The sequence below is a fragment of the Anas platyrhynchos genome, chromosome 28 (assembly GCF_047663525.1).
Source record: "Anas platyrhynchos isolate ZD024472 breed Pekin duck chromosome 28, IASCAAS_PekinDuck_T2T, whole genome shotgun sequence".
NCBI classification, from domain to species: domain Eukaryota; kingdom Metazoa; phylum Chordata; class Aves; order Anseriformes; family Anatidae; genus Anas; species Anas platyrhynchos.
This window is the reverse complement of record NC_092614.1, coordinates 8610743-8619194: the sequence shown is the minus strand read 5'-3', so window position 1 is coordinate 8619194 and position 8452 is coordinate 8610743.

Sequence of the window (8452 nt, the reverse complement as noted above, 5' to 3'; positions counted from 1 at the left end):
TAGGAACGGAAGAAACCTTCCCAGCCAAGTGCTGCATATCTTGAAGGCTGGAGAACCCACAGCCTTCTGCTTCATTTCATTTTAAAGATCAATCCCAATGTCACTCCCATAGAAGTAGTGGAAGCCATCTGGCTGGCTTGGCTTTCTCTCCAAAGAAGACCAAATGAGAGTTGGTCCCGGGTGAGGATGAGCCCTGACAGTTCCTGCATTTTGGTTCTCCTGCAGCCCACAAAGCTCTCACTGCCTTGCCTGAATTTGAACCCCTTTGGAACCAAATCTACAGATTATCTCTGTAAATCCAAAACAGCACTTATTCACCATGTGAACAACAAATGCCTGGGATGCTTAACAGCACTTAGGTGCAAAAAAGAGCCCCCGCAGGAGCAGGCCCCGGGCCGCAGCTGCAGCCATGGAGAGGAGCCCACGGGGAGCAGGGGCAGAGAGGGACCTTGGAGGAGGGAACTGTATCCTCTTTTTTCATCGGTGCTGAGATTGAGGATCAGGATTTCGTGGTAGGAATTTGTTTAGATGAACCAATTTACCTCCATATGGGTTTTGTATGTTTGTTTCACCTTGTCTTGCAGGACCATCTTGGCTGGGTCTGCAGTGTTGTGCAAAAGTGAAGTTTTTCACAATAAAGAGCAGCTTTTTTTTCGGGGAAAAGGCTGAGGTGGCCTTCATCAGAGTCTTGTGACCTGAAAATGCAGAAAATGGGTGCATGGCTGGCTGGATGGGTGGGTGGGAGTTGGGAATTCAGCCTTGGGATCAGAACTGGGACGTTGTTGGGATAGGAAATGATCAGTGGGATGGGAAGTGATGATGGGGATAGGAACTCATTGGGATGGGAAAAATGGGTTTTATTTTTATTGCATTAAATCCACTTTATTGACTGTGTTGTACAGTATGGCGTTGTTTTATTACTATAAAATTATGATGATTATTATTTACTCTTATTAATTAAACAATTTTTATACGTTATTATATTATAAATTATAAATATTAATATTTATTATATTGTTTTTATTCCTTTTCTACCCTATTAAACTCTCTTTATCCCAGTGCACTGGTTTGGACTTTAGTTTTCCTTCCGAGTCATTGTGGATTCACTCCGGATGGGGGGACATTAGTGAACGCCTGTGTGCTTCAGATCCAAGGTCACCTTTGCCCTCAACTCAAGATACATGTTTGCATCTATTGTCGTGAAACAATGTTAACAACAGCAACAAAAAAGTTCCCTACTTGCTAGCAGCATCCCTACGTTTGCTGGGGTCTGCTCTGTGCATTTTGAAGACCGTTCCATGCTATTCAGCCCCTTCAGGAGGAAATGGATGGTTCTAGGAAAATGCGTCTTGACCTGATGCAAAGCTGTGACTCAGCACCCTGCAGCCCCCGCAACCCCTGGCATTTTACCTGCAGCCCCTCCAACAACTCTGATGTTCCCTGCATCGACTTCAACCACTGCGCTGGGACCTGAGGCCCCTCAAACCCGTGTCACTCACCCTGCAGCCCCTCCAGCCCCTGGCATGTTCCCTGCAGCACCTCGAGCCCCTGGCATGTTCCCTGCAGCCACTCCAAGCCTGGCACAGGCCCTACAGCTGGCTGCGGGGACTATCCAGAAATCTGCTCCAGAAATACAGTGATGGCAAGGAGCCCTCCACTTCATTCTTCCTTTTTTTTCTAGCTGGAAGCATTCAGAGTTGTCAACGGAATTGGTTTGGAGGAGTAGGAAAGACAGAATTGCTGGGTTTCTGCTTTCTCCCAGAAACTATCAGACCACAACATGACAGTTGTCTTTCTTTTACGTAATTTTACACCTGGATCTTTCTCACTTTTATGAGTGTGGGGTATTCCTTCTTTCTCCCTTTACCTTCCTCCCTCCCTCCCTTCCTCCCTCCCGCACTTCCTTCCTCCCTCCCTCCCTTCCTTCCTTCCTTCCTTCCTTCCTTCCTTCCTTCCTTCCTTCCTTCCTTCCTTCCTTCCTTCCTTCCTTCCTTCCTTCCTTCCTTCCTTCCTTCCTTCCTTCCTTCCTTCCTTCCTTCCTTCCTTCCTTCCTTCCTCCCTCCCTCCCTCCCTCCCTCCCTCCCTCCCTCCCTCCCTCCCTCCCTCCCTCCCTCCCTTCCTTCCTTCCTTCCTTCCTTCCTTCCTTCCTTCCTTCCTTCCTTCCTTCCTTCCTTCCTTCCCTCCTTTCGTTCTGTCTGTCTGTCTGTCTGTCTCTCTTTCTCTGTTTCTGTCCAGCACTGATTTTATGGCTACATGTGCATATCCACAGTGTACAGTTTTCTCCGTTCCGTTTCTTCCCTGAGTCTTGCCCCTCTTCCCTGCAACTGAACAGCATTGCCTTGATCAAGGAAGTGGCAACATGCGGCTTACACAGTAAACTGCTGAAATTACAGCTATAACCATGGAGCACAGCTGCCGATCAACACAAGACCACCAATCGCTCACATTTCTAAACTGCTCGTCACAATTCTTCCGTATGTAGGCTGTGATGCTGCTCATTTCTTAAGCACCCATCCATTTCTTCTCTTCCCAGACCCTCAAGGTGTCCTGGTCAAACCACCTCCCTTCCTCTTGCCCCATCTGGCTCTCCCACCTTCCTTTTCCCTCAAGGCTCAACTTTTTTTTTTTTTTTTTTCCAGCATAGGTGCTCCATAGAAGCTGCTGCTGCCCACCTCCGAGTTGACTAGGGCTGAACTACTGAAAAAGAAAAGAAAATCTATAAATAAGAGTGAGAGATGGTGAATACCTAACCATCTCTTAAAAGCAGGAATTGAAGAGAATAAGTAATTGATAAATGGAGTTAAGATCGGAGGGAAAAATGTCCACTGTTGCAATCAATAGAGTTAAGAAGTTTTTCAAGTACATTAGGAACAAAAATTAGAGTAATGACACAGATCTGATACAGGATGGGTATTGCTTCAGTGAGAAATGATGGAAAAAAACACAACACAACACATGTGTATGTGTTGTTGGGTATTTGTAAAAAAAAAAAGAAACAAAAAAACAGGTTAATGAAAACTGCATGCTCAATTAGATGATTGTTTTGTTGTCATTGGTATGGAATTGTGTGCTTTACAACACAATATGTGTTATATATATATATTATATATGTTTTATATATGTTTTATATATGTTTTAATAAAATAAGGAAATGATATTTTTTTTCTAGGTTTGTGGTTTCCAAACTGTAGTTAATAAACATTAAACAAGATGCAATAGGATCTCGTTAACTCTTTTGTTTGAAAAAACAGTGGCCCTGATCGAGAGGTGCAAGTTAGAGGAGACAATATTCAGTATTTCTCTATGTTGTCATTTATTGGTGAAGATGAAAGTCTGCAGTTCATGTTCATTACACTAGCATGACAACATGACCACAAGGGGGACTGTCTGGTAGTGAAAAGGAACTTCAGCATGGATTAAAAATGTTTGCCTTTCTTTATTCTGAACTGTTTTTCTTATGGCTGCTAGAGAGAGATTCTCTGCCTTAGAAATAAAACTGCCCAGGCTGTTCTGATAAACCTGTAGGGTTAAGGCACTTCTACCAAAACAGATTTCAAAAGGCAAGAAGTCAAAAAGCAACAATTCAGTAATCTGTGTACGCTTCTATATTAAGTTTTAAGATAACCTGGTTTATATTTAGTTCACACAAATTAACCAAACATAGCAGCATACAACCTAAGAAAAGCTTAAGAAATTTATTAGATGCACAGATAAAGTGCTGTAACAGAGAAACTTGTGTAAATCTATTCTAAAATAAATAAGGTACAGTTAAACCACCTTTGACTCGTTTTAACTCGGAAAGAAATAACCTAAGTTTTAATCATTTGAATTTTAAGGTCAAGGTGAAATATACCATAACTATAACAGTGGTTGTGATCTGTATCAACTATTTGAGGCTCCTGTTCCTCTTGAGGTCTCCCAGAAACAGGAAGGCTATTGCAAAATGTGTCCATTAGACATAGTTCCTTTTACAGAAACATTTTTGTAATAAAGTCTGGTTGCTCAAATACATGTTAAAATATTTAACAAGGAAACAATTTTCTCCTGATCCAGTCCATCTTTTAAACAAGACAATGTATTTTTCCTATGACGCAGCCCACAGGAGGGAACAGAAGTAAACATCCTCCTGAACTGAAGACTGTTTTGCTTGAAGAACTAAACTATTGCATTATTATATGAGAGCAAGAAATATCCATTTGGGTTATCCCTTTCTCCAAACATGGTGCCCAGTGATACATGTATTTTTGCCTTAATCTCAAAGGCCCGTTTGTCTCCAGGTAAGGTACGTTAAAAAGAGATTCCCTTTAAGCATCTTATCACAAGAGCTCTTACTGCCTTTCCATCCGGGGAAGCTTGTGTGTTAAACTGCCCTTGGAGTTTTGGATGCTACTAGATTTCTGTGCTCTGTTATCCATAATTTCAGGCACTTCGGGGCTAACATGGCTGTTTAAGTCAATGCAATAATATTACCAATATATTCAACACTCAGAAGAGTCACCACAGTTTCCTTCACACACTCAGGATTTCAAATTCTTCTTCCAATTCAAATAGCTTGTCAGTAGATTCAATGAGTTCTGTAAAAAAAGATAAAGAAAAAAATGCTTCTAAAGACATGCCTGATTTTGTTCACTTAAAAAAAAAACTTTGAAAGACGCATTCCAGAAAAGTACTTTGTAAGAGTGAAAAAAAAAATCTGTGCTAGCAATTGTATGGCTTGTTTGGATACATGCCTGCTATATATTGCTTGACACTCACAAAGGATAGTTATTCTACCTGTGATTATTCTTTTATTTGCTAACGAGGAACATAACATTGCACAATTAGGCTTTTAATCGGTGCCTTACCTGCTCCTGTGGTTGTCACTTCTGGTTTTGTTGGAGGTATGAAAGGAGGCCAGTGTGGCGGGTGCTTCTGGACCAGCTCAAACATCCGTAGACTCTGCTGCTTTAGAATCTCCTGAGGACAGAATGCTTTCATTTTAAAAGCTGGCTCGGGAGACGCTTCAAACACAAAACGTGTCTGCTTAATTGAAAGTGTTTTTTAATTACGCATGTCCATCAGGAAAAAAAGTCTTTATACAGACATACTGTGAAATCCAAGCACCATGGTCTCTGTAATACATCCCTAGTTAAAACACATCTGGAAGACAGATCTCTTGAACTGTACTACAAATTATCAGTCTTATCATCTTTTGATATCAGCTTTGATATCTGCAAACCTGTAATTTTGTTTACAGGTAGCAAGCACACTAGGAATGTACAATATTTTCTGCTTTTTAAAAGAAAGTTGCTTGCATAGAACTCTCCTCAAGTTTTCTGTTGATCAATAGCACAAAAGACAGATCTATCAGCTCCTCCAAAGGGGAAAAAAAAAAAAAAAACGCATCAGATTTTGAAGGACAGGTTTTGGTCAGGAAAAAAGGTGTTCCTGAAGCCAAACGCTATTCCTCTTCAAAGAGAAGTTACCTTCTGTCCTGTATTTCAGTTATTTACAAACTGTTTTCCTTAGATGATTTTTTTTTTTTTTTTAAATAAATGCCCTTAGAGGTTGATGGTACTTTACATTCAGACGTCTGGTGCTTAGCTTAACAGCTGCATGCAGAAACATCCTCAAGTCTGTTTCCTGTGGCAGCCAGCACCTTCTGTTCTCCCTAGATCAGCAGGAGCTAGAGGCCTGCAGCACTTACAGAATCAGATCTTTAAGATAGCAGGGACTAACAGTCATAATTAGAACACGCAATCTATTATGTCAAACAATAAAAAAGGATCAGGAAGCAAATCATTGATACATCACTACAATATGGCAGTTAAACCTTAGTCATTTAGTGAGAATTAGAAGTTAAAAGCAAGTGTCACCCAGTAACACCTTCAAGTGTGGATGTTTACACCCATTTTCCAACTGGCAGGGTTTGTGGCTGGTAAAGTGCTGAACAATTTCCAATTAGCAATTCAGTAGTATTGCCTTACCCTGATGCTTTAATGCATTCTTCTCCATGGCTCATACAATTTGTATACAAAGGAAAATGCAAAGGAAAATTTTACAAAAAACAGACAATAAAAACCAGACTTTATAAAGAACAAATCGAGATGCTAAGTTCCCACTCTTACCTTTTGTACAAGACTACACCGGTTATCAAAATCACATTCTTCTTTGCAAAAGAAGCCCTTAGGGGAAAAAACAAACACACAGAGTTTTACCTTTGCAGATGGTAGGTATGTGGTACCAGCAGGTAAGGCGGTTTGACCTCTGATACAGTAATGCCCTGTACGATCAGTAGATATAAGACTCCAAATATGTGGCAGCTCTAGGGAGAGAACCCACGGGGAGAACAAGGCCCTGCAAACCCCTAACGAAATAGTCAAGCAAAAAATAGCAGCAGCTCCTGTGTGCTCCTCCATGGAGCGCCACCCAGTTCCTACAGTCCAGGTATCAGCAGAAGCTGAAAACTTGTAGATGATGGACCACCTAAGGAACATTTCCATTCTGGTATCTATACTGAAAATATTTGCTCTTCATTATGATTTTGTCTGTCTCGTTGCATCATGCCACATTTTGCACACTTACGTAGTTAAGTATTAAAACAAAACAAAACAAAACAAAAAAACTTTCTAAAAAGCAGCAGTATTAAAAAACAGGTATGTGAATGAATGACAGATACCGGTATCTTTACAGATTGTTTAAAGCTTTAGAAACACATCCCACTGGTGACAACTGCCAATCACCCAATCACAGGATACTGGCATGGGATCAGATCCAATTTTTTCAAATACCACAGTACCCCCATGACATTTTGGGTGAATTACAAATAATACATTTGTATTTGTAATTTGGGGTGAAATACAATAATTCCACTTAAACATTTTCAACTTATGATATAAAGTAAGTTTAAGTAACTTGTCTAGAGGTGACCAAACATAAAGTAGTGATAGAATAAAACCCGTAAACCTGTTTCAGTTCCTTGCTCTGACCATTATAATGCCTCTTGAAAGAAGTAAAAGCTGCTCAGTAAAGAAAACAAAGCGAGCTCCCTACAGTACAGACAGCTCCCCACTTGCCCTAAGATTCTCCATGTAGTTATGTACAAACTACTATGTGTTGATCACAGAAGACAGCTTTGTGATCTTGGTTCTGTTCAAGGAGATGCATTGCTGCCCTTACCAATGTAGAGAGACATTACTTTGAGATAAAGTACATGCATTCAAGATTTCCTGACACTTACTAAAGCTACTGAAGGGTCCAAATTCATGATCTTCATTCTATGTGGGGCTTCCTGGCAGTGGAAACTCTCATCGTCAACCGTGCCATTTTCTTCTGAATCTACAAAGCTTTGAGTGGTGTGAGGGTCCAGATAGATCAGCTCATTGCCTGGATGGGTAAAAGCCGTATGTTAAAAATAAGCAAGTGACATTAATAAGCACTTGGTCCAGAACTGTAAAATAGAAATTAGATTGCCATTGCAGTCAGTATAATCTAGACTTTCCAGCTAGGGATTCTTTAAGAGAATCGGAAGGTTTAGACACAGCGTTTCCCACAGGGTATTTAGTATAACTTCCTATTGTCACCTATTACTGTAATTTTTTGGTTGGTTATGTTCTATCTTTGTCACATACTTTTATTTTTCCATGTGAGATCCAGTACTTTTTTTTTTAAATCTCAAGTGTTGTAAACACTAACATTTGACAGATTAAAAGGTACAGGATGTTCACAGATGCAATCTGTAATCCCATTAGGCATTCATTCAGAAATTGGAACAAAAAAGCCTAACTAAAACAGGTTAGGTTTTACAAAAGGACAAAATAGGGTTGCAAAATTTTGGCCCAAAGTGGGGTGAAATCTGAAGGAATGCATTTTAAATTAATTAGAGCAATACTTAATAACAGAAGGTATGCAAAAGGTGAAAAAGATACTGCTATCAGAAACAGTTTTGAAATACAAGAAAATAAAAGTGACATTTGACCAATACACTTGTCAAATGCTATCAGCTATTCTCAGTATGTTGCTCTTGTTGATGTCATCACTTATTTTTACACCTAGCTTTGCTGTTAACTTTCTGCTCCTGTTAAGGATCATCTCATACTGTTTCTAAACTCTTTTAGATATGCTTCTTCATTTATTTTATTCTATTCTCATCTTTCTTTACTTCTAGAGGTTCACGCTTAGACCCCTTACTATTTCCCCTTCAAAAAATGTTCTCTTTTGATCATCTGCACATTTGGAATAAGTTTCTTTTTTCCTTACCTAAAAATCCTATGAAATAATAGGCATTCTTTGGTTTCCCTCCTAATGCTCCCAAAGACTGTGGCATCTTAAAGCATTCCTAGGAGTTCAAAAGGAATAAAGGAAATTGTCATTCATTTCTTTACTGACATCACAGATACCCAAACTTATTTGACAGTAACGAGCAATGAATTGAAAGAAAACCTTACTTTAAATGCATCAATATATACGGGAT